Source organism: Pteronotus mesoamericanus, unplaced genomic scaffold, assembly GCF_021234165.1.
Source record: "Pteronotus mesoamericanus isolate MK-2021 breed Mesoamerican mustached bat unplaced genomic scaffold, CSHL_Meso_final scaffold_21, whole genome shotgun sequence".
NCBI classification, from domain to species: Eukaryota; Metazoa; Chordata; class Mammalia; order Chiroptera; family Mormoopidae; genus Pteronotus; species Pteronotus mesoamericanus.
The window spans coordinates 31,523,412-31,550,902 of record NW_026555310.1 but is presented as its reverse complement, the minus strand read 5'-3'; the positions used below and the strand labels follow the sequence as shown (position 1 = coordinate 31,550,902).

The 27,491-nt window shown below is 40.1% G+C and overlaps 1 pseudogene; it reads right to left on the bottom strand.

Annotated features, from left to right (window-relative positions):
• Positions 1 to 4: 4 nt before the first annotated feature.
• Positions 5 to 26,859, bottom strand: LOC129084642 (40S ribosomal protein S25-like; annotated as a pseudogene).
• Positions 26,860 to 27,491: the final 632 nt, after the last annotated feature.

Sequence of the window (27,491 nt, the reverse complement as noted above, 5' to 3'; positions counted from 1 at the left end):
ACGGCTACTCAGCGGGCCGCTGAAGCGCGGTGGCGCCGGCACTGTCACTCCGGGGCGCGGCGGCCGGGAACCCGCTGAGAGGTGTGGGTGGCCCCGGAGATGAGCGGTTGAGTGGAGTCGCGGGGTCCAACTGCAGTTGCCGGGTCCGGGTGGTGGGTGCGCTGCGCTGTCCCTGTGGCCAGCAGGTGGGCTTGGGTAGAGGTGGATGGTGGCTGAGTGCTGGGCTGGGCTAAGGTAGAAGGGGCCCCGTGGCTCTGGAAAAACTAGCCAAGTGGCCTCAGGGTTTTAGAGAGATTCACTACCCGAGCACCTGCTCTGTCCCAAGCCCTGTTCTAGGTGCTAGGATCCCACAGTGAAGGAGGTGAACAATGACCCTGCCATCCTGGAGCTCATTAGGAAAGGGACAGACAAGAAAATGCACAGATAGATAATAACATGCTAGAGAGTGATAAATCTTAATGAAGGAAATGTATAGTAGGAAATGGGGGAAGGGGGGAACGAGTATATTAAGTTGGGGGAAGGAGAAGGGATGGGGCTGAGACCTTACTGAGGAGGTGCCTCTTGACCAGATGCCTGAAGGAAATGAGGGAACCTTAGAAGGGAAGTATGTTGGCTTTGAAAGATGTCTACCAGCAAAGTGTTATGCAGATGAGATTAGTTTTGTAGGTTTTTGCAAGTTGAAAATTGGAGTTCTCTTAGAAAAGTAGGAATCATTTAATCATTCCGTGTTGAAGCCATTCAGTTCTTTATTCCTGAAAGTGTGAGAGAAGGGGAGTAAGCCCAAGTGCCTTTGACAAAATATTGTTATTAATTTTGTCCCCGTTTAATGTATTGACTAAATTTAGCATTTCCATTGGTTTTCATGAAGACTCCATCTGAGTTAATTTTACAAAAAACCAAGTAGCGTCTTACTTTTTTAAGAAAAGTATATTTATTTGGTTAAAAGAGTTGTGGGTTGTTTTGTTTTGTTTTTTGTTTGTTTGTTTGTTTGTTTGTTTTCCCAAATGAGGATGACCTAGAAGACAAGAAGTAGCAAACAGAAGAAAGGAGAGAGGTGAGGCTGGGAATGGAAATGTTGTAGAGAGAAGGGAAAAGGAAAAGGTAATGAGGAGGCTTTGGAACAGTCAAAGGAATGACCTGTCCTAATTCACCTCCTTGAAATAAACGTAGGAAATAATCCTAGTGCTTCAACATAGACATTTCATCTGATCCTCAAAACTATTCCGCTACCTGCCAGGAGAGCTGGTAGAGCAGGAAACAGGTTAAATAGAATCATGATTTTGCACTCCACTGCAGCTCACTGAAGCAGCATAGGCTAAGGTGAAGCTATGAGGAGGTGGCTTATTTCAAATATTTAAAATTTTATACAGCCCAACAAGCCACATTAAATTGCAGAGTTTTATAAAAGCAGGATCACCTCATCTGTTCCCTCATCATTTTGCTTATGGGGAGACTGTGGTAGCTGATGACAGAGCAGTGGCTCAGAATGTAGAGGTTCTGTTTGCAACATATTCAGCCCTTTCCCTTTTCTTTCCCCAGAACCCTTGCACTGGCTACTGAACAAGTAGAAAGAGCTTTGCTGAGGACCCCAGAATTGAGTTAATCTAAGACAACATTAAAGTTATATGAGGTTTTACCTTCTTCCACAAGTATTTATTGGTGTGCCCATTGGCTAAGGAGCTAAGTCATAGCCTCTTAAGGAACTTAAGTGCAGCAAATAAATAACTAGCCGATTACAATTTACAGGCAGCAGTACCTGGAAGAAGAATTGGAGGGAGAGTGAATTAGTAGAGCAGAAAGATGGAAAGCAACAAACAGGATGTGAGTATTAAGAGCGTAAGATTGAAATCAAATTGTTTTGCCATGGTTATGTCAATAATCACAATACCTATCATCTTCTAAACTTTGGTTGTCCTGATAATGAGTTACATATATACATAAATGATGGTGGGAGAGACTATTGCAGCCAAAAGACTATGTACAATCCCACACTTCTGTTCACATTTAATTAGTATTTGCTGTATGTGGTATTTTGTGATTCAATATTACCAAGAATAATAAGAATGACAAAATACCCATGTTCAGCATTGTAACTGCAAACAGGCCTCAGTCAAAATATACACAAGTCATCTTGAGGAATCTCCTTGAAGAGAGCCATGAAATATTAAGTGTGAAGAGCAATATCAAGTAATGTATGAATATGCACAATGATAAGAACTATTCTTACAGGGCAGAGTCTAGAATGTGAGTCATATAACTTGCAAAACATTGTGATGAAGATTTACAGCAAGGTATTTTTAAGTAATAGATGAGTTTTTGGAATAAGAGAGGGGTAGGGTAGGCATCATCTGATAGTTCAATCATATATTGCCTGAAGTCAAGAGTTTACCAACATGATCACATTGAGAAAGATTTTAAATAAGCTTGTTCTTTGAGAATTCACTAGTATCTTCAATGACTGGCATCTCAGGCTGCCAGATTTTTTTTCCTGAACTTTTTAATGGCTCCCACTAAAGTAAGCTCACCTCAGTGGGGAGCAGTGGGTACACTTGCTTTTCCTTAACATACTCCGAAATACGATAGATGCATCGTTTGGAAAATATAAAAAGTCAACACATTTTAAAGATGATACCTTTACGTGACAATTGTTAAGACTATTTTAGAAAGGCAGAGGAAGCACTGGAAGAGTAAGATAGGCAACAGAAATTAGAGTGATCCTTTTTAAAATGTGTTCACTCTTCTACCAATCAAGGACAAAGTCTCTGTGCTCCCTACCTCCCCCAGCTTCCCACCAAGCTCGCCCTGATGCATATTAATATCATAATTAGATCTACCTCTGTTATTTGTGGACTTCCTAATTATGCCAGCCTTATCGGTATTCAGATATAGTGAATATCTGATACCATATGTCATTGCTGTTTATTTTAAAAGCCTATGAAACATCTTAATAATACAGAAATGGAAAGACAGAGTCCCCTGACTTTTGGTGGGAATTAAGGATAAGTAAAGGTTAAGATGGTTGTTGAAGGGAGAGATAAAGTGGGGGAGAAAAACATTGATGTGTGAGAGAAATATCAGTCAGATGACTGGGAACTGAACCAAAGATCTTTCAGTTTGCAGGCTGGCGCTCAACCCATGGAGCCATACCAGCCAGGGCCACAATGAATTTACTTTTGTTGAGGCAATTTTGACATAGCCAGATAACAAATGGCTGTGAAAATTTGTCCTATTTCATACCTTTTAACCAGACACTATAATTAGCTTTTTGGATGACATCTATCTTTGCCAATTATTGTAACAATTAAATTAGATAACGTACAGGGTGGGCAAAAGTAGGTATTCAGATGTGAGTATGAGAAACAGAGTTTATTCTTTTATTATTATTTATTAATTATTATTTTCCATATGAAGAAGTGTAAACCTACTTTTGCCCTCCTCTGTATTCTAAGTACTTAGCAAAGTATTTTGTGTAAAGGAAAAAACTCAATTTTTTCTTTCTTATGTAGGGGAAAACCCAGTGCTTCCCTACTGTGATGCTCTCCTGTAAGTCTCCTTTACTAACATGAAATACTTTACTTGTGGTCACCAAAAGTGTGGAGGGTTTGCCCCACACCAAGCATCTCTGTGACACCAGCTGGGTGTCCAACAATGCAATCCAGTTCTGACACTATGAGTGTCAGATCTCATAGGTCAAGAGCTCAGTCCCACAAGACTTCTTGCCCTCTATCCCTAACCCCCCACACCATGTGTGTATGCTCCAGATGCCGATCACAAGTCCATGTTAGCGCATGTGCTTCTTTCTGACCAACTAACTGAAGATGGGTCGTTCCAACGATCCCATCCTTGGGTTCGCTTTATTTGCTAGGGAGGCTCACAGAACTCAGGGAAAACACTTGCGTTTACCAGTTTATTAAAGGATACAATAAAGGATACAGATGAAACAGCCAGATGAAGAAATACATAAGGCAAGGTCTGGAAGGAACTTCTGTCCCCACGGGGTTAAGATACATCACCCTCCCAATGTGGATCTGTTCACCGGACTGGAAGCTCTCTGAACTATTGTGATGCTTCCTCATGTAGGCACAATCAATTACGTCAGATCCAGCCCCTCTTTTTAATCTGGAGGATGGGTGGCAAGGCTGAAAATTCCAAGCTTGGTCTTTCTAGTGACCAGCCCCCATCTAGGAGCCATTCAGGAGCCACCCAGTGTCACCTCATTTTAACAAAAGATGGTCCTGATGCTCTCACCGCTGAGGAATTTACAGAGGTTTTGGGAGCCCTGAGTTAGGGAGGGGGTCAAAGACAAATATTAGAACAATAGATACTCCTGGTGTTCTTATCACTTAAGAAATTATAAGAGTTTTCGGAGCTCTGAGCCAGAAAATTGGGGCAAAAACCAATATATCTATTTTGCTATTATATCATATTAGCATATAAAAGATGTTAAATAATTAGAAATTTATTATTATTTACATACAGTGGTTTGTGAGGCAGAAATTATCTGAAATCTAGGGTTAAGATCTCTAGAAGAGTTATTAAGGTCACGCAACTAGTGAGTGCTACAGCTGACCTACGACCAATGTTTTTACACCAAAGCTCTTTCCTTTCCTCTGTTCTACATTCTCCCCCAGTAGACAGATCAAAAAGTTCAAAACTCAAGGGATCAGGAGAAGTAGATTATAGTGTAAAAAAGATAACCTCTATTATTATCCGCCCACTGGACTTTAGTTCAGGTTCAAGAGGAGATGAGAAAGGAATACAGAGTTAGAAAACAAATCTAAATACTTTCAATCATTCCTGCTTTCTAGCCCTGTGTAACTGCTCAGTTTGATATGATGCTAGAGAATACTAGGGAGGTAAATGACACATAAATATCACTTAGACAAATCATGATGTAAGCTCTGACTGTTGTGGCTCAGTGGATTGAGTGCTGGCCTGTGGACCAAAAGGTTGCTGGTTCCATTCCCCATCTGGGCTCATGCCTCGGTTGCAGGCTAGTCCCCAGTTGGGGGCCTGCAAGAGGCAACCGATCAATGTTTCTCTCCCTCTCTTTCTCCTCTCTCTAAAATTAAATAAATAAAATCTTTTTCAAAAATCATGATGGGAATCAGACATATTGTTTTCTTATTCAAGGATCATTCCTCCTATAAAATAACTTATGGGATAATAAATAGGATTATTTTATCTGGAAATATGTGGTAGTTCTCTATGACATACTTATTCATTCAAATACTTTTTGAGTGCTATTATAAGACAGGCTCTGTTGGTACCAGAAAGTACCCTAATGGACCTTATAGTCTGGTGAAAGAAGTGATACATTCTATGAAGAAAAATAAACCAAGGTAAACACATAAATGGTAGAATTTGGGGAAGGGTCGACTACTCTAAATAATATGGTGGGGGAAGGCCTCTCTAAGGTGAGTGTGAGTGTTTTTATATCTCAATATAAAAAGTTAAAACAGCCCTGGCTGGTGTGACTCAGTGGACTGTGAACCAAAAGGTCACTGGCCTGATTCCCAGTCTGGGCACAGGCCTGGGTTGCAGGCCAGTTCCCCAGTAGGGGGCGTGTGATGTTTCTCTCCCTCTCTTATTCCTTCCCTTACCCTCTCTCTAAGAATAAATAAATAAATAAATAAGTAAGTAAAAAGTTAAAACAACAAACAACATAAAACAAATGGTAGGCTGCATTTGGCTGATGGCCCATTCAGACAACAGCAAGGAACGAGTATGGTGCATCAAGAAGAGTGGTAGGAAATGAGGCTGAGGAGTCAACCCAGAGTCGGTAAGCCCATGAGGAGATGTTTACGTTGTTTTCTAACTATGATGGAAGACCACTAGAAAGGTTTTGACCTAGGAAGAAATAAGAACAGATTTACGTTTTTAGAAGATTCCTGATCTTGGTGGAAGAAACGCTCTATGGGGATAAATGTAGAAGCAGAGAGATTAGTTACTGGCTATAGTATTTTTAGAGGTAACAGTAATTTGGGCAAAGATGGTAGTACCAGGGGTAGCAGAAGCAGTCAGATTCAGCAGGCCGGACTTACTAATGAATTAGGCGTGGAGTTTGAAGGTAATACAGAAATTGATACTAGTTCTCTGTTTTTGGCTTATGCAAAGGAGGAGGAAAAACAAGTTGGTGAAGGGGTGGGTCAGAAGCCTAGAGTGCTTCTGGGTTTGAGATTCCCATTAGTCTCTATGTGGAGACATCCAAGTCTGCAGCTCTGAGAGCAGGTCCAAATTGGAGACTAAGATGGTATTTAAAGCCATGGGCCTGGAGGAGAGCCCAGGAAGTGAGTATATGCAGAAGGGTTTTAAGGATTGATCCTTGGGGACACTCAGCATTTAGACATACTGAGAAAATGCAGTGAGATAAACAGATTGGTATATCAAAATCAAGGGAAGAAATTTCTTTGTCCAAGAAGGGGGTGAGCAGTCTTGTCATATATTTTTGAGTGCTTGAGTAAAAGAGGAATAGAGAATTAATCATTGGATTTGGGAAGCTTGTTGACGATCTTGACAGGAGTAGTTCAAACAGACCAGGTGGTACAAAAGCATAACTGGCAAAAGTTTAATAGAGAATGGCTTAAGGAACTGAAAGAAACTTACTTCATTATTTTTTCAAATTAAAAGGGAAAGTTTCCTTAGAAAGTTACAGAGATAGTAAAAGTGAGCTGTAAAATAAAATGGGCTAAGGAGCCCTAGCTGGTGTGGTCCAGCGGATTAAACACCAGCCTGTGAACCAAAAGGTTAGATTCCCAGTCAGGGCACATGCCTGGGTTGCAGGCCAGGTCCCTGGTTGGCGGTGAACGAGAGGCAGCCAACTGATATTTCTCTCTCACATTGATGTTTCTCTCCCTCTCTTCCCTTTTCCTCCTCTCTCTGAAAGTAAATAAAATCTTTAAAAAAAAAAAAAAAAGAAATGGGCTAAGGAAACAAGTTACAGGGGCAAAAAGAAGGCCCTTGGAGTTTAGGAGAGAGAAAGGAAAGGTAAGGCACACCTCGGGGGAGCAGAGGAAGAAGGGAGAGGCACAACTGCACTCCCAAGAGGCAGAGCACGCTGCGGAATTCACTTCACAGAAAGCACAGATATAGGGTGCTTGTCTTTAGAGGGACTTAAGATGAAGAGAAGAATTATTTCTTTCATTTTTATGAAGGAATATATATGTTATAAGAATTTTTTATGGTGAAAATTTTACATTTAGAATTATCCGGCTGGACTCAGTTTAGATGATCCCAATTTTGTTGGCAACATCCAAAGCATCATAGTCAAGAGACATAGAACATATGCTTTGTCTCTCCATCAGGCCTGATCAGGATGTTGACGTCGGCCACATCAATGTCACAGAGCTCCTTTACAGCCTGTTTGATGTGGTGCTTGTTGGCCTAGACATCTACAGTGAATGCAAGTGTATTGTCGCCTATCCTTGTCACGGCTGGCTTGGCAGTCGGGGGGAAATTGATGATGGCATAGTGGTCAAACTTGTTTCTCCTGGGGGAATTTCTTCTGAGGATATTTAAGCTGCCTTCAGAGCCGCAGTGTGTGGACACCTTTCAGTACTGCTATCTTGACCTATGAAGCCTTTGCTTTGGCTTCAACTTTGGGAAAGGTGAAGGGCTTCCTTCTTTGTTTTCAGCACCGTTTTTGTGAAAAAGGCAGGAATGTTTAAAATGAACTTTTTGATACCTACCATTCTGCTTAAAAAAATAGAATCTTTTAGGTGTTGTAAGATTCTCCTCTAGAATCTTAACATGCCAGAACTATCCACTTTTCTGCATTTTATCTTATCTAAGGAGAGGTCTTATTAAGACATATTATGGTATAGACATGGCAGAAAGGGAAACTTTAATGATATAAGGAAAATACTTTTAAGACAAAATTCTCTTTCTCTTTTTTTATTTTTTAAATAGGGTAGGAACTGTTATTTTAACATGTTTAAGAGATATTTCTCTGTGACTGATGACTTGATATAAAAATCAAACCCATCATACTTTCTCCATCAGTCTCTACATCAAAGGCAATCAGAAATTTATACAAAATGAATATTTGTTTCTGAAACAAAAATTACAAATTAAATGATAACAAAAATACACAAATCAACCAGACCTTAAACAAATTTCTAATGAATGTTTTTCCCTTTTACTCCAATCACCTAGAGCTTCTTACTTCAACCTCATTCTGTGCCTTTTCCTTTCTTTGGTTGGCCATTAACTTCTCTGTATTTTGCTTATGTATCTTGCAAGTAATTTGTAGGACAAAACTTTTGAAGAAGGTGAGAGGGAAAGGGATGCAGTTCTCTAGTGGAGGGCATGGCCTCAAGTTGGGGTGAGTTGGGCACAGGAGACAAATTATACACTTCAACAGCAGGGAACATGAATGTGTGGATATTGATGGTCAAATTAGAGGTAGGGAGATGAGAAATTTCTCTCTCTAGGTTTTCAATGAAATGGGAAATGAGATTGTCATCTAAGAGTGAAAAAGGAAGAGAAAATCTTGGAAATTTGAGGAGAGGAAAAGGTATGACATTGTTTTCTTGGAGAATAAGGAGTGAACTGATTTGGGAAAGCAGAGCTTTGTAGGGCAGTGCTGAGAGCCCACTTGAAAATATCATCTAAATTTAATGAAGCTTCCAGTCAGGATGGTGACATAGGAGGAAATGGCTCACCTCTTTGCACAACCACATCAAAATTATAACTAAAACATAGAACAACCATCACTCAGGAACGTCAGAAATTGAGTTGAATGGAAGTCTGACAACTATGGAATTAAAGAAACCAACCACATCCATCCAGACTGGTAGGAGGGGCGCAGACACCTAACTCACTGGCCCCACACCTACGTGGATAAAAATTCAGGGGGGATATCTCGGGAGCAAAGAGTCCCAGGCACGCCACATCCCCCAGCCCAGGGCTGTAGTGCCAGGAAGACAAGTCCCGATTTCTGGCTACAAAAACCAACAGGGATTGAGCTGATAGAGGAGGCTGCTGGAGGCCTAAGCAGTTCCTCTTGGGGAATGCACCCATGGACTCGCATATTCAGATTTGCTCCCTCTGAGCTCCAGCACCGGGATGGCAGCTTGAAGGGCGCCAGTGGTATACAGGGAGAGACTGAAGTGTCTGGCATCGGAGCGAGCAGAGGTCATTGTCCCTTTGCTGAGCCCTCCCCAACAGAGTTGGTAGGCTGCTGCCATATTTGAGACTCCATCGACCTGGCTAACGCTGTGTGACCCATCTTAGAGATCCAGAGGCTTTACCTCACCCAATTTAAGGGCCCCCCCAAGCTGCTTTTCCATTTGAATGGCTGGGCTTGGCTCCTAAATCCTACCAAAAAAGCAGCAGCCCTCCTATAGTGAGCCTCCTTCAGTGAGCCCTGGCTATAGCCAGACTAAAGCCACAGCTTGGTTTCACCTGGAAATATCCAAGCCCAGCACAAGTATTGTGCTGTAAAGCTCAGGCAGGGTTCCCCCGGGCAAGACACAGGTATGGGCTGACCTTGGCCTGCACCACCCAGGAAATCCCAGGGCCAATGCACCCAGTGGACAGCTGCAGACCACACGGGTGCGCCACCACCCTGCCCCTACACAGCTGGTCCTCCACAGAGGGCGGACGTTGGTGGTCATGGACACTGCCAGTCACTGCAGCTGACTGGCCTGGGGAAATCCCTCCCATGGATCTGCCAACAGCACCCAAGGCTCAGCTATAAGAAGAGGGTGTACTCAACCCACACAAAGGGCACAACTCGAGTACCCAGTTTGTGTGATAAGGGAGGCTGTGCCACTGGACCCTACAAGACACCTACTACATTAGGCCACACTAACAAGACACAGAGTCAAAGCAACTCTACCTAACACAAAGAAATAAACACAAGGAAGCTGCCAAAATGAGGAGACAAAGAAACATGGCCCAAATGGAAGTTCAGATCAAAAATCCAGAAAAAGAACTAAACAAAATGGAGATAAGCAATCTATCAGATGCAGAGTTCAAAACACTGTTTATAAGGATGATCAAGGGACTTAGTGAGGATCTCAACAGTATAAAAAAGACCCAGTCAGAAATAAAGGATACTCTAACTGAAATAAAGAACAATTTACAGGGAAACAACAGAAGAGTGGATGAAGCCAAGAATCAAATCAATGATATGGAACATAAGAAAGAGAAAAACAACCAATTAGAACAGCAAGAAGAAAAAAGAATCCAAAAAAATGAGGATAGTGTAAGCAACCTGTGGGACAAACTTAAGAGGTTCAACATTCTCATCATAGGAGTACCAGAAGGAGAAGAGAAAGAGCAAGAAATTGGAAATCTATCTGAAAAAATAGTGAAGTAAAATTCCCCTAATTTGTGAAGGAAATAGACATGCAAATCCAGGAAGCACAGAGAGTTTACACAAAACTCATAATTGAGTTTTCCATTAACCCAATTATGCATGGATGCCAAGACACCCACTCCACGACACATCATTATGAAAAGGTCAAAGGTTAAAGAGAGACTCTTAAAAACAAGAAAAAAGAGCCGTAGCTGGTGTGGCTCAGTGGACTGAGTGCCGGCCTGCGAACCAAAGGGTCACTGGTTTGATTCCCAGTCAGGCAGGGCACATGCCTAGGTTGCAGGCCAGGTCCCCAGTAGGGGGCGCAGGAGATGCAACCACAGATTGATGTTTCCCTCTCTTTCTCCCTCCCTTCACCTCTCTAAAACTAAATAAATAAAATCTTTAAAAATTTTTTAAGAAACAAGAGAAAAGAAGTAAGTTACCAGAAGGCTGCCAGATGGGAGGAGGTTGCCAGATGGGAGTGGGGAGGAGGGAGAATGGGTGAAGAGGTGAGGGGATTAAGAAGTACAAATAGGTAGGTACAGAATAGCCATGGAGATGCAAAGTACAGTATAGGAGATGGAGTAGCCAGAGAACTTATACACATGACCCGTGGACATGAACAATGGTGGGGGGAGTTGCCTGAGGGAGTGAGGGGTGCTGGGTGGAAGGGAGCAAAAGAGGAAAAATCAGGACAACTGTAATAGCATAATCAATGAAATACAATTTAAATAAATAAATGAAACCTTAAGAGAAAAATAAATAAAATTTAATGAGACCAGTGTGCACATTTGTGGGCTTTTCTCCAGCTATGTTTATTTAGTTATATAGTTAGTGAGTGCAAGCTGAGTAAGTAGAGTTAGAACTAACCAAGTGCTGGGTTTCACCAGGGACTACAACACAAGGGAAAGAAGTGCTGAGGAGCTGCAAGTTTATGCAAATGAGTGTTTCAAGTGATGAATCAGAGAATTTAAGTTGGGTGATGTGGGAAATAAAAACCGAGGAAGGGTGATGGGCAGTGAAAAACATTTACGATTAATAGCTTCGAGATTCTACTTCTATCACATTGTTGGAAAGGAAGTGATGATCAGCATGAGATGCGAGAAATAGCGGTTTTACAAGGAGTACATTTATTGTTAATGTCCAGGGTGAGGGTGTCGCCATGGGAATAAGTTACTGAAGTGGACTGAAAAGCAAGATGGTTGGAAGTGAGTGGACAAGTAACTGAGAAGCCAACATATGGGACAAATTGTTTACATGGATGACGAAGTCACAATGAACGGTAACAGTAGGAGTGGTAGGACTAAGAGAATGAGTCAGGTTTTAAATTTTCCAGGGATGAGAGGAAGTGATCCAGGAGATCAGCAAATGATTGCAGGATTCTGATGGTAGGTACTTCAGAGGAGCTGAGTATTTGAGGGACTAGAGGATGAGAAATAGTTTGTAATAGGCAGTGAGAAGCTCTATAAAAGATACAAATGAAATGCTGAGCCTATGTGCTGTTGTACTTTTAGAGAAGTGATATACCCCAATGTGGAAGATCAGAAAGGGGATCGTGAAAAAGTGGCATTTATGCTGGAGTCTGAAAGACGAAAAGAATTTTGAAAGAAAAAGATTTAGGAAGATATTTGCAGCCACAGAAATTGCTAAGGAAAAGGAAGCTAACACTTTGGCCTAGTGCTTTTGTGAATCCATCTACAGTCCTGTTGTTGTGAATGCTAGTAACATCCTGGTATAGCCAGATCTCTTTAACAGTAGCCCACCAGGTGGCAGTGCATATGTGTGAGTCATCCTTCCTAGCACTGTGGGCTTGTTGTGGCTGGAAATAAGACTGCCGTAGCTCTTACTGAGGTTGGGCAAGTGAGGCATGGATTGTTGTGTTTAGTTAGGCCTGGAAGTGTTGTCATGGTCCCAGCAATAAAGTGGCAAAACCCTCAAAAGAAGAGAATACGCTTGAGAATATTAAGGCAAAAGATGAGGAAGAAGATAAAAGGAATGCTGTTGCTGGTTAGGGATATGGTAGGGTATAAGTAAAGGCAGAAAGAAGGATCCACAGAAAAAGGAAGAGACTAAATTCTTTAAGGCAATTAAGGAAACACGGTCAAAGGTTTTGTTCTGAGTCTATTGTTTCTTAAAAATAACAAACTTAAGTCCATTTCTCCCTCAGGAACGACTTTGGTGTTGAGAGTATAACTACCAGAGTTTCCAGTGCTTTCACAAAAGGTCAGATACCTGGGCTTCTGGCCAAGCATCTGCAATGTCACATGTTGGAGTCATCACTGTATCCCTGGGGGTTGCAGCTTTCTATGTTTGCTGTGGCCGAACCAGGAAAGGAGGCATATGCAGATTTCTACAGAAATTATGATTCCATGAATTATTTTGACATGAGGAAGGCCGATATCTTTCAGAATGCAAAGTGATCTTGGAATATAATCAATTTCTTTGGGTTGGATTCCATGGAAGTTTGTCACTAAACTGTGTTCCTGATCTAGGAAATGTGAATTTTTTTTTTAAGATTTTATTTATTTACTTTTTAGAGGGCGGAAAGGGAAGGAGAAAGAGAGGTAGGGATACATCAATGTGCAAGAGATACATCTACCCGTTGCCTCTCACATGCCCCTAACTGGGAACCTGGCCTGCAACCCAGGCATGTGCCCTGACTGGGAATCGAACTGGTGACCTTTGGGTTTGCAGGCCAACACTCAGTCCAGTGAGCCACATCAGCCAGGGCATAAACGTTTATATCTGAGCTAAGGAATAGTTTCTCTTGATAAGTAAACAATTAAGAAACAAAAATAATAATAAGAAGAACCAGGCTATAATAACCCAAAAATGCATGTTTTGGGGTGGCAAACCCTGCTCCCCTTTAGTACCCAGTGCAAAAAAAAAAGGGTCCCTCCTGGCTGAGGAGCAGGTCTGACAAGTGGACTGTGTGCAGGCTGTATTTCAGCCTCTCCTCACCCTAATACACTACACAACTAGATTTCATCCTCCACTTGGCCCTTAAACTGCACAACCACACACAAAACCCTTGCAGAATGTGTGTGTGTGTAAAAACCTTTGAATACAGATAGAGGTCATTCAATTTGCTGAAATGTAAATCAAATGACAAAGCCACTGTTCATGGCCAAACCACTAAGCTTGAATCAGACTTCCTTTTTATCAGAAAAAGTCTAACTTTCTTTTTTATTTCAAATGAAAATGTTCATACGTGACCCTGTGTCAACCATCCTACTTCTTAATTCTAAGATATACAGATGCTTAGGATTTCTTTACCAATTGATGCTTTTAAAACTGTAAGAGTTTAGAACAATAAAGAGTCACTTGGAAGCTTGCTAATATAGATATCTTGGTCCCACCCTGGAGACATCCTGACTTATCTGATCTGGGGTGGAGCTGAAAATTTGCCTAACACGCCCCCAAGAAATGCTGCTGTTGCCCATCCATGGATGATCACACTGAGTAGCACTGGATAAAATACGGCACTGCCCCTTTTATATTGCCCATCAGTGCTATATTGATTGTCACAGCACTCTCGCTGTGATGGGTTAAGATGGGTTAGGAATCAGCTTCTTTTTTTTAAGTAGGAGAATGTAGTAAAAAAAAAAAAAAAAGTGAGAAAAAAAGGTGAAAACCAGGCATATTCATTAGAAAAACAATTTTAGGAAAGAAAACACATGAAAGTTTTTTATTTTATTTTATTTATTTTTTTGGAGAAAGAGGAGAGAGGGAAAAAGAGGAGGAGAGAAACATCGATGTGTGAGAGGAAACATCCATCAGTCTATCAGTTGCCTCTCCCACACACCTCCCACACCGGGGACCTGGCCTGAACCCCAGGCATGTGCCCTGCCTGGAAATCCAATTGGTGGCCTTTGTGTTTGCAGGCCAGCCCTCAATCCATGGAGCCACAGCAGCCAGGGCAACACATGAAAGTTTAAGATCTGAAAAATTACTTCATTAAAAATGAGTGAGCAGGATAATGGGGCTAAGTAGAACATAAAAAAATTTTAAGGCAGTGAAACTACACTGTATGATACTATAATGGTAGATGTAAGTCATTATACTTTTGTCCAAACCCATAGAGTATACAACACCAGAAGTAAACCCTAATGTAAACTATGAACTTTGGATGGTAATTATGTGCCAATGTAGATTCATCAACTAACAACTGTACCACTTTGGTGGGGGGTGTGGATAATGAATCTAAAAACAAACAAACAAACAAACAAACAAACAAACAAACCAGTTTGAGGACAATTGGATTTAAAAATATGACCAAAGTGGTCAAATTTTACATGCTAGGTTTTACACTAAAAATATAAAATTGTGTGCAAAGTGATACGGCTAACATATATTTTCATTCTACTTCATGTTATTAGACTGGTGCTTTAAGGAAAAACATTTGTGGATTGGAAAGAACAATGGTAAAAGTTTAGGGTAAAGAAGGCATCACAGCCTGATAGAAGATAATATGAAGCTTCCAGTGTATTACACAACCTATTTAGATTTTTTTTCTTATGGTCCCAAGATTGCTAATATAGCCATCTGGGGAGCAAGGGGAGCCAATCTTCAGAAAACACATAGGAACTGAAATGAACCTCTCTTAAGAGGATGTAAAGATATGTTGCCTAATGTCCAGATTGGGGTATAAGAGGTTATCTTGGGAAGTGATGAAGTCATTTTACTGGAGAAATGACACAATGATTTCTTAACCTACAGCGAAAGTGAAATGCCTTTGAGGAAAGTCTGCCCACAGGATGAGCTACTTGCCCCACCTCTGGTTCAAGAATCCTCACCTGTGAATAGATACGTTGGTGAAATCTTACCAGGATTATAAAATAGTAAAACCAGAAGGATCTTTAAAGATTATCTAATTTTTAGAGTTTCCAGAATCTAACTCTGAATCTTAAGAGCAGAGGTTTCCAGGCAATGAAAGGACTTTGTAGATGGGGATCCCTGCAGTCGCAGCGGGGCGTGGGGTGAACCTTCCTCACCTTTCCCCTTTTCTTGCCTATGTACCCTCCCAGACAACTCTCCGTGTCTGACTACCCATCATCATTCCAAATACCTTTTGTTCTTAGGTTATAAAATGTTATATCTATGGTTCCAAATCGGTGGTAGTAAAAGTAAAGGGGAAGAGAGAATGTGATATGGAACAAAATTAGACATGGAAATAAACAGCCCCAAACATGGGGAAAGCCTCTTAGTGAACATTGTGCCAGGCCCGAGGAAGAATTTGTTCATTCCAACAAGGGAGAAAGAGAAGGAAAGGTCAACCACATAGGCTTCTTGCAGTGGATAAACATAAGCTTATTCTTCTAAAACCAATAGAACACAAGGTCAAGGATGCTAAAAAGGAGCAAATGCCAAGTTAGTCAGTACCTGATCATCTAATGAATATGTAACCTTGCTTTTGTTCTGGAGAAACAAACTGAGATTAGCTGGAATATTTTCTAAATGACTCTCCTACCAAAAGGGCCACCAGCCTGCAGAAAGGCACTTACCCATGGTCAGATAGCACATATCTTGGAGGTTAGCAATGGCTTTAAGCCATAACAATATGATATCTCTCTGTGAGTACACAAAGAATTGTGCCAAGATGGCCCAATATAGAGTAGCTGATCAATAAATGTTTACTGAATGAATACCCCAAGGTTAGGTTCTGTATTTATGTTTCCTGCTTTATCACAACCATTTCTATGTCTCATTTTTTTCTTATCTGTAGTTTAGGAAAAACAAAATCAAAAAAGAAATCATAACACCTGCCTCTCAAGGAAATTTACTTGAAAACATAGGTTTACATTACATGTATTTTTAAGTTCTTTTGATACCTGATATTCTGAGCTCACTGCCAGTACAATTCAAGTTATTGTCTCCTGTTAACAAAAAAGCCTCTAACTAGTCTTAGTACTGTCAGTCATCTTTCTAAAATTCCAACCTGCTTACATTTAATAACCTACTAGTTCTCTGTTAGAATAAAGTCCAAACTTCTTAACCTGGCGTATTAGGCCATTTGTGATGTGATCCCTGCTTACTTTCTGGCCTCTTCTCACCTCTATCCTTCAACTGTGCTGAATTTCTGCAGGATCAAGCCCTTCCTCACACAACCTAGAAGAGTCTTTTCCCCTATCTCCCTACCTCCTACTTTGTCAGAGCAACTACTGCAAGGGTTTCAGGCCTTTCTCAACTTACCTTATCAAAGAGGAAGCCTTTTCGGGCACTACCACACCCGTTCCTCCTGCCTGAATTTTGTTTCTCCCCCAAGTCTCCGCCCCACCTTGTGCAAGACAGGAAATTGTGTGCCACCAAGTTACCAGGAAGCCCTATTCACATAAACTCTGATGTGAACGTTAACCTGGGGTGTGCAGACGCCCCCTGTACAATGCTTTGTGGTGTCCCCACTGGACATTATTAGTACCATATATGCTTCCACCTCTAATACTCTGTAGTGACATTGCCCATTATCGTTCTCCCCCACATACCTGCAACCTTTATAATTCTAAGCCCCTACTGAGTACTGGACAAACACAAAGGAACACTAAAGGAATTAATGTTTGTACTCAACTATAATATATAACAAGATTATCGTTGGTCCTATAATAAAATTGTAAAAAAAAAAAAAAAAGGTTACTGTGTAAACATTCAGGGGAACATAATTCATTGTTTCTAAGGATTGGAAAGAATGTAAGTGGAGGGACATTTGAACTGGGCCTTGAAGGTATAGCAATTGGCAGGAAAAGGTAAATAACCATATTTCAAGCAGAGGAAATCATAATAGAAGGAGTCTAGAAGTAGTCTGTGTGACCAGATTAGACAGGAGCGAAAGAGGAAGATGGAAATGAAGGTAATATAATGCGTTGAATGCTTTATTAATCAATGTGAATTTTACTCTGTAGGCAGCAAATTATTGAAAAGTTTGAGCATAACAGTAATATAATCAGATCTTCATTTAAAAATATTTTAACTTATTTTTTACTATGAAACAAATCATGCTTATTCTTTTTTTAAATAAAAACTTATTCCAGAAAAATACGTATTATATTAAGTGAGAAGTCTCTATTACCCCACTCACTAGAGTTAACCATTTGGTATAATGCTCCGTATTATTCCCTGTGTACAAGTGTATGTGTTTATATATAATCATTTATTTATAAGAATAACCATACTTTTGGCCATCGCCTTTTTTAAAGTAATGGTATTTTCCATGAAGGAGCAGATCACACAAACATCAACTACAACAAAAACATGAGCATATGTAAATATATTCCACTAATAACCAACATAGAAATAACATCCTATTTTACCTATGATTGGACAAATTAAAAAGGATGATCAAGATTCAGGTTTGGTGAGGATATAAACAAAAAGAGCACTCTTGGTAGGATAAATTTTAGTGTATTAGGAGAGCAATTCTGCAATTTTTTTCAAAATTTAAGTTAGGATGTCTTAATTTGGGCCATTACTGATTTTTTCCTGTATGAATGCTTATTTCGGTGCTTGGTCTATTTTTGTTTTTCTTGTTCACTTTTCTTATTACTCTAAAAGAGTTCTTTGTATATTATGAAAATTAAGCCTTCATAATATGGATTGTGCATTTTCCAGTTCTCCTTTAGAAATTTTTGATGATGTTTTATCACAACAAAAAGTTTTAATTTTATGTGATCATATTTGTAAATTTTATCCTTTATAATTCAGGCAACTGGTGATGTAGAGGCATATCATGGGGGAAGTGGAGTTGGGGAGATTGAAGAAAATGAGACCAGTTCTTCACTGTAAATTGAGGCAGTAGCTGTAAGAATAAGGAATAGAAGACAGATTTGAGGGACTTTTTAAAAAATATAACAGCTTAATTAAAGTATAGTTCAAATACTATACAATTTACTTAAAGTGTTACAATTCAAGGGTTTTTAGTATATCCCTAGAGAGGTGCAAGCATTAATTAATTTTAGAACACTTACCACCCTCAAAAGATGCCCCGTAACCGTGTGCGGTCATCTGCGTGCCTCCTTACCTGCCTCCCAGCCCTTGGCAAATACTAAACTACTTTCTGTCTAGATTTGCCTATTCTGGACAGTTCATGAATGGAATTGTAAAATGTGACTTTTTATGACTGACCTCTTTCACTTGATGTCTCATGGTTTATTCAAGTTGTCTCATATATTGGTACTGAATTGCTTTCCATGGACACATATTTCATTGTATGATGATTATACTGCATTTGTTTATCCATTGATCAGTTGATGGACATTTGGTTTCTTTCAGTTTTGGGCTATTATGAATAATGGTGCTATGAATATTCTCATCCAGCTTTTTGTGTAGACATAGGTTTTCACTTCTCTTGGGTATATGCGCTGCAGTGAAATTGCTAGGTCATAGGGTAAGTTCTGTTTAATTTATAAGAAATTACAAAACTATTTTACAAAGCACTGTACCATTTCATACCAGCAAACTGTGGATTCTAATTTTTCCATATCCTCACCAACAATTGTTACTGTGTATTTTTTTATTATAGTCATTCTAGTGGGGTTTAAATTGGTATTGCATTATGCATTCAATATGCATCTCCTTAATGGTTAAAGTTATTGAGCCTCTTTTTTGCTTATTGGTCAATTTGTATATGTTCTTTGGAAATGTGGCTATACAAGTCCTTTGCCCAATTTTTAATTGGATTGTCTTTTTATGAGTTGTAAATTCTTATATATTCTGGATATGTTTTTTGTCAGATATATGAGTTTTGTATGTTTTCTCACACTGTGTAGGTTGTGGTAAATGGTGGGTACGTAGAACCTAACATAGATAACCTAACAAGGAGGCCTCTCTAAGGAAGTGGCTTTGAGCTCAGACCTGAATGATCTGAGGGAATCAGGCATTTGAAGATCTTATGTAGACACCTCTAGGAAGGCCCTGCATCAGAAATGAATTTAATATAATAGAGACAATGCCTATGTGGCTGGAGCTTAGTGAAACAAGGGAACAGTGGTAGACAATAGGCAGGAAAGGAAATAGGGATCAGATGCAGTTTTGGTACCTCTGTGAAAAATGAATTCCAGGAGAATAAGGATGAAGTCATCCTGGCTGGTGTGGCTCCGTGGATTGAGCACTGGCCTGCGAACCAAAGGGTTGACAGTTTGATTCCCAGTGTAGGGCACATGCCTGGGTTGCAGACCAGGTCCCCAACAGGGGGAGTGTGAGATGCAACCACCCATTGATAGTTCTCTTCCTTCCTTTCTCCCTTTCTTCCCCTCTCTAAAAATAAATAAAATCTTAAAAAAGAATAAGGATGAAGCCATTAAGCCTGATTTTAAAACTATGGCAATATATAATTTGACAAATTATGATGGTTTTGACAAAGATGGTTGTGATATTGTGATTTGTGATCAGATTCATCTGACCAAAATATATTTCACATATATATTTGTCCTTCTGCCACAATTCCTGACTCACAGCTCCCTGAATTTAGGAATTTGGTAAGAGCTGGGGCGGGGGGGGGGGGGAGTGTGTCTTTTTTTATGTTAATGAGGTGACTTCTGGAAAGTACTTAAAGATGAGGTTTGGAAAACCTTCCTGATTGGTGAACACAAGGAGAGGCCAGAGAATGGCACACCTGGAGAGGAAAGGGAGGAAGCTCCACGCCCCTTCCCACATACCTTGCCTTATGCATGTCTTTCATCTGGCCTTTCCTGAGTTATATCCTTTTACAATAAACCAGTTATCTAGTAAGTAATCTGTTTCTCTGAGTTCTGTGAGTCATTCTAGCAAATTAATCAAACCCAAGGAGGGGGTTGTCAGAACCTCTCATTTACAGCCAGTCATTCAGAAGTACAGGTGACAACCTGGACTGGTGATTGGCACTCTGAATTGAAGGGGGTCGTTGGAGTCTCCAATCTGTGGCCAGTTGTTCAGAAGTGCAAGTAACCTGGGCTTGCATCTGGCATCTGAAGTATGTGGGCGGGGGAGCAATCTTGTAGGACTGAACCCTTAACCTGTGGAATCTGATGCTATCTCTGGGTAGTGTCAGAATTGAGCTGACACTCTGCTGGTGTCTGAGAATTTGTTGGTGTGGAGGAACTCCCCCTCCCCCGACCTCTCCCGCCCCCCTCACCTCCCCGACCCCCGCCAACACACAGTAGAATTGGGTCTGGTAACCTAATTTAGTGGTGCAATGGTAATGGGAGAATAGAAAGAATCTGGGTATATTTTGGGGATAAAGCTGACAGTAGTTCCTGTTGGATTAGATGTGGGAAAGAGAGAAATCCTGAATAGTTCCTAGCATTTTGCAAAAAGGTGAATAGCGATGTTTACTGAGAGGGAGAAGACTAAGCAAAGAAAAAATTGAGGGGTTTGAAAGAGAAATCGGGACTTCTATGCTTAGTTTGAGAGGCCTTTAGGCACTCAACTGGAGATACCACACAGGCTGTATAGTACAGGACACTGGAAATCAGAAGATAAGTCAGCAGTGAGAAACCTTCTACCTTACAAGGCAGCCCATTATATTTCGGATACCTCAAATCACCAGAAAGTTCTTTTCTATTACATTGATATGTTTACAAATGCAATATAAATGTGATGCCCATTTCCATCTGGGGTTGCTGAAAAATGCATGCTTTTGGAAGTACATTTAGTATTTGAAGAAAGTTATCATGTTCTTCCCTAATGTCTTTTCTTCGCTAAACTAATAACCCCAGTTCCCCAGCTGTCCTTCCTACCTTGTTACCAGATACTTCATCATCTTGGTCATATCCTTTTTGAAGTAGGATACCACAGACTAAAGTGATCTGAATAACATACCCAAAATATAGGACTATTGCCCCTCTGATGTATTATTTTTTCAGAAACATGTTCACTTTTTATAATTTGTGGGGGTTTTCTTGCTGTTGTTAGTGTGTTAGGGTGCCTGCCTGTGGCATAAAATATCTCTTCTAATTTTTACCTAATCTGTTGTTGGTTTGGAAATCAAGCAACCAACTTACGCTCTGTATCAGATATTAACATTTTGTTTTGTATGTTTGGAATAGTTTATTGTAAATTTAAAAAGAGAAGGAGTATATGTTTTCTGAGAGGGGCCAACAGAGCCCTCCCATTAAAAGCTTTGAACTCTAGTAGAAAATCTTTTCTTCTTTCTTTGTTTTTCTAATATATATTTAAGACAAGTGAGTTTTTCAAATAGTTGAGTTCCAGATGGGTGAGGTATTTCAAACTTTAACACAAAGCTCTCATTAGAGATTTTCTCAATCTAAAGCAGTGGTTTTTAACCAGCAGTGATTTTGCTTTTCAGAGAAATTTTGGCAATTTCTGCAGACATATTTGGTTGCTGTGACTTGTGGCAAAGAATGCTACTGGCACCTGTGGGTAGAGGCCATGGATTCTGCTAAACAACCCTGCAAAGGACAAGCCACAATAACAAAGAATCATCTTGCCCAAAATGTCAATAGTACTTAGATTTAGAAACCCTGAACTATTGTATTTCTCTGATTTTGTTTACTACCTTTATTGAAAAGAGTGAGTAAAATCTTATATGAAAAAATTTACATGATTTAAATTTAATGGATTAATTCTGCTTCCAACTAATCACTGCTTTCTCCTTTTATTGCATGCCAACCATCTGGGTTTTGCTCTTTTTTTTAGGATTTTATTTATTTATTTTTAGAGAGGGGAAGGGAGGGAGAAAGAAAGGGAGAGAAAAATCAATGTATGATTGCCTCTCACATGCCGCCCCTACTGGGGACCTGGCCCACAACCCAGGCATATGCCCTGGCTGGGAATCGAACCAGCAACCGTTTGGTTCGCAGGCCAGCACTCAATGCACTGAGTCACACCAGCCAGGTATGCCAACCATCTGTTAATAATCTTTCTAGAATTTAATGGGAAAATAACGAGGTACTGGTTTTTTATAAGAAAATATTATTATGGCTCTAATTTTCTGTCACGTCTCCCAATCTCCATAATTTTTAGAATATTAACAATGTTCAGGGATCAAATGTGGACACTGTTTTCAAATGCTTTTATTTAAAGCAAAATAACACTCTCTTCTTATTCTCCTTTCTGGCCTTTGGTTTCTCTTCTCCATATTTTGTTCATTCTTTCTGCTGAAATGCCATGGTCCATGAGGAGAGGAATGACCCTGCCTTTCTTCTGTCATCTCTTGGAATTAGATAAATACAATGCAACTTGACTAGGTGCTCTGTTCTTCTTATCTTGCAGATGCCTCAGTAAGGCGTGCAGCTATTTTGAGATGTGGCTCTCCTAATAATGTCTGTAGTTTTGTTATGAGTGAGATAGGTGGAGGCAGAAGCCACTGTCCAATCACTGGTTGCTTGTATTTAAGAGGTAGAAGTGTGGGGGACGAAGAAGAATGCTGTTGACTGCACGTCCTTCATGGTGGGAACCTGTGAGCCCTTTCCTGGGGCTGTTTCATTTCTTTGTATTGACTACAGCTGTCAAGATCAAAGAGGATGTAATGAGGCACAAGTAAATAGCTTCATTCTCAGGGTACCTGAAAGGAACAAGTTCTGATGGGGATTGAAGTAAAAGGAGAAAAATGAATTCTTTCCTCAGCCATACCCAGAAACAACAACTAGGTGGGTCTTTTCGGATGTTTCTAGTTTTTCACATTCCAACTGTGTTACCACTCAGAATCCTGGGGCAAAAATAATCCATCCCCAATACCTTTATGTTTAGAGCTAAAGATTGATTTCACTCATTCAAGTATCTATTTATGTATCAGGCATATGAATAAACCAAGGAAAGCATCTAAAAATTTGGAAACTTCAACTGTGTATTTGAAAGAAGAATGATAAGCAAATACCTAATTAGTAGTAAAACTCTTTATGTAATTTATCACCTTTCTTTCATGGAGTAATGATATATTTACATGCATGAATCACTACGTATTTGTATAGGCAGAGTATCTGTGGCGACTCTTGAGATTTCAGAGAATAAAACAGCTAGTGTCTTTCTTCTTCAGCCCTAACATCACCTTTCAGAATTAAAGAACTGAGGCACAGATTTACTGACTTAACTATTAGCATAGTGTGTATCACAGCAAGTCAGTACCATAGTCTGAGCTGATACCTGAGTTTTTAAAATTTTTGTCCTTGTTTTTGTTTTCAAAAATCAAAGTGAACGAAGATTGTTTGCAGAAAATGCTTTCCACTATTATACCAAGTTGATTTCCACCCAGAAAGTCATCTAACTAAAACAATGCATAGGATAGTGAAAAGAAACAACAGAGATTGGGGCTCAGGGTTGGGGTTGAGGGGAAGGATATGGAAAGGTGAGATGAGGAAAACCACAGAACAGGGAGAATACTTTAGTTAGGGCAAAGCATGTAAGGTAGAAGTGATGCATTTGGTGTCTCTAGAGCACAGGTGGTACTTTGGTGCTAAAAAAAAAAATGCAATAGAATTTTACTCCATTTCCTACCTAAGGACTCACACTCCAAATAGCAGATCTGGTATTCAAGGACTTCTGCAGCATAGCTCAAACTTGCTTTTTTCAGCATTAGCTCTTACTAGACTCCTCTGAGTACCCTACTCTTCACCTAAATTGGACAAAGCACTATTCCCCCACCTCCCATACAAATTTCCTACCCCCATACCTTTGCTCAGGCTGCTCCATCTCCCTGAAATACCCTTCTCTAATCTCTGCCTTCTCTTATCCTACCCGTCATTCAAGGACCATTCCAAATTCTAACTTCAGGAACTCTTTCTGGATTGTTCCCACAAGAATAAAGTCTCCTCATTCTTTGGCTTTCCTCAGCACTTTGTTTCTAATCAACTTGAGGGCAGGGACTTTGGGACCTCTCCATTGTCCAGCAAAGTGCTGTGCGTTTTGTAGCCTCTCTGGATGTATTTTAAATTTTCTCAACATTGACTTTTAAAAACTCATTAAAATCTTTGTGGATTTAGAAAACTGTTGTCTCTTACTGCTTTTATTAGATGTTATCCAAAGATTGAGAGTCTCAAGTAAGAATGCTGCTAATGGGCAAAAAATCAAATTGTAATAAAGTTTCTGGCTAGGATATGGGGATAAGTGTGACTTTAGCTGAAGGCAGATATTGGAAAAGAGAATGGGGTAGACAGAGGAAGCCATTAAGATGGTAACTTATAACCTGGGGAAAATGGAAGGAAAAGAAAAAGAAGCAAGAAAGAGAAGAAATCGTAGAAATTTTGAGATACAAATATTGAAGAGATGGAAGGAAGAATAGTCAAGAGATTAAAAGGGGTATGTCTGAGTAAGGTTCCTTTGGTTCACTATGGGAGATTCTGTTCCTTGCACTTCAGAACACCACAGGCCAAAAAAGGAAGTGGAAAACAACACAGAAATAAAGATCCTCCCACTAGTCCTTTCCTCAGAAATACAAAAATAAGAATGACTCCGGGAGGGATTTGAGGATAAATACTAACTTTGAACTCTGTTCTTAGCAAGATTGTGTCTATGAGAGCATTTGAGATCTTGTTCTGTGGCATATATTGTAAATTTGCTTCAAACTCTTGTAAAAATTCAAAATAAAAATATTTTAAAGATTTTATTAATTTATATTTAGAGGGGAAGGAAGGGAGAAAGAGAAGAAGAGAAATACCAATGTGAGAGAGGAACATCAATAGGTTGCCTCTGGTGGGTGTCCCAATGGGAAGGAGGGAGGAGGGAGCATGTGCCCTAACCAGAAATTGAACCAGCAACCTTTCAGTTTGTGAACGATGCCCAACCAACTGAGCCACACCAGTCAGGGCAAAAATAAAAATGTTTTTGAAAGATTTTGTCTGCAGCTGCTTTCTCCAGAATCTTGTATCATCTGGTTCCAACACCTGACTGTGTCTCTCCCCTCCAGGGTCTCTACATGTAGCTCAGGTCCCTGGGTTTGCTTATATGTCTGCTGCTTTAGTACCTCTTCTACTCTGTTCCTCTAACTGTGGGCAATATGTCTCCATCTATTCCTGTAAGTTCATAGCATTTTATCACTTCTGTGCAGTTCCTCTTCTATCTCAAGTCTCATTTATGTCTGTGCCTTTTCCTTTTGCTTTAGTCTTTTACTTTTCTCTCTGCATGTCCTCCCATTCCGTTCCTGTCACAGCTTTTCTTTACCAGCTGGCTTAATATGATTTCATCCCCATGGCAACCCCCCTCTGGGGGAAAATGAGGGGAAGTGGAAGGAAGAGAGCGCCTAGGATAGATGGACAATGAGAAGCTGGATTACAGTTGGAGAACTACCTCTGGGACTGAGTTCTGAAACAGAATGCAAACTATGTAGATGGATGCCAGCCAAGCTACACAAAACCTTAAGGGAGCACAAATTGGGAGCCCAAATCCAGTGCCTGCTAGCAAAACTCATTCAGCAAATCTTTTCTGTTTTTTACCAGTTTGTCAACTGCTTTTTCCTTCTGTGATCCCAATTAATTATTTTTTCTTTTCTTAATAATTATTAATTATTAATTATTTTAGGCTTCATGATTTTTATACATGTATGATTTCAGAGGTATTGTATCTTGAAAAGAGATTTTCTTAAAGACTCATAAACATTCATATTGGGACCACAAGATCTGTCTTGCAATACACTGTAGTATTCACCAGAATTTGTTCTGGACATCATAATTTCAGTGATAAGAAAGAATAATGACCTTAGAAAAAGACAAAAAATCAACTATGAAACGATATTGTGTACTCTTTTAATACCAGAATGCTAGATAAGAGTCAATAAACAAGAAAGAAGGTTTTACCAACAATGAGATTTGTTTTACCTAGGGAAAGAAAGCTACTCAGTGAGGTAATGGAATCTTCCTGCCCCACGGTCTTTAAAACCATTAGGCAACCATATATCTATCTGTAAAGGAATTTGGCTTTAAAGATCAGTGCTTCCTAAACTTGACCTCCCTTTTCCCTTGACCTCAACCTAGAGAGCTTTTCAAACAAATTCCTGAGCTCCCCCCTTACAGATTCTAATTCCCTCAGTTTGGGGGTGTGGGGTGCAGGATGATGGAGACAGTATGAATTTGCACCTTTCGTGTTTCTGCTATCAATTCCTTGAGTTCTGTGCTTTGAAACCAGTTTTTTAAAAAGATTTTATTCATTCCTAGAGAGAGGAGAAGGGAAGGAGAGAAGCATCAATGTGTGAGAGAAACACATCTATTGATTGCCTCTCACACACCCCCATCCAAGGACCTGGCCCACAACCCAGGCATGTGTCCTTACTGGGAATTGAACTGGGGACCTTTTGGTTTGCACGCCAGCCCTCAACCCACTGAGTCACACCAGCCAGGGCTGAAACCCGTTTAATAGGTCCTTAACTGAGGAACTCCTGAAGGGCTGCCCTGGCCAGGGAACCAAGGATCCTCAGTCTCTCAGAAACAACAGCTGTGGTTATAAACTTATAGGTGGGAACTCCTTATAGAGTTTGTCATATGTTGCTTTGTCAAACAAGACTAGGCTATTGAGCTTGTCTCCAACTTTGCCTTTGGACCATTTCTTTTTGGCCTTGTGGCCAGATTTGTTCACTGGGACTTTGTCTTTCTTGGCTGACTTTCCAGCATCTTTTTTCTGTCATCTTTGGGTGACATAGTGAAGTTTGGAGAGCAGCTGCTACCACTGCACCCTTTCTAAAGGGTTGGACAGAAAGTGAATTTGCATTTCTAATAGGCTCCCTAGAGATGCCATTGCTGCTGGTTCAAGGACCACAATTTGGTTAGCACTAGTCTTGAGGGTTTTCAAAGTGAAGGAATACAGTTGACATACATAGAACATAAATTTGTGGCCATTCCATTATTCTTTGATTAAAAATAACTTTTCCTTTGGGAATGGAAGAGCATAAATGAGCTAAATGAAACAGGTTTTGTTTTTTTCAAGCCATGGTATCCACTTGATTAATTTCTTTATTCTAGAGAGTGAATAACCATTCCAGTTGCCCAGGGTCTTTCAGTGTTAAAACTGGGACAGTCCAGTGGAAACTGGACAATAAGGTGACCTCTCTGTTCTTCATGTAGCCAGTGAACTAAGAGAAATGTAAAAGAAAAAAGTGAACTTGACTAGGAATCAGAAAATGTGGTTTCTGGTCCTACTTCACAACATATTAAGTTATGACTTAATTTTTTTTTTTAAAGATTGTTATTTATTTACTTTCAGAGAGGAGGGAGGGAGAAAGAGAGGAAGAGAAACATCAGTGTGTGGTTGCTTCTCGTGTACCCTCTACTGG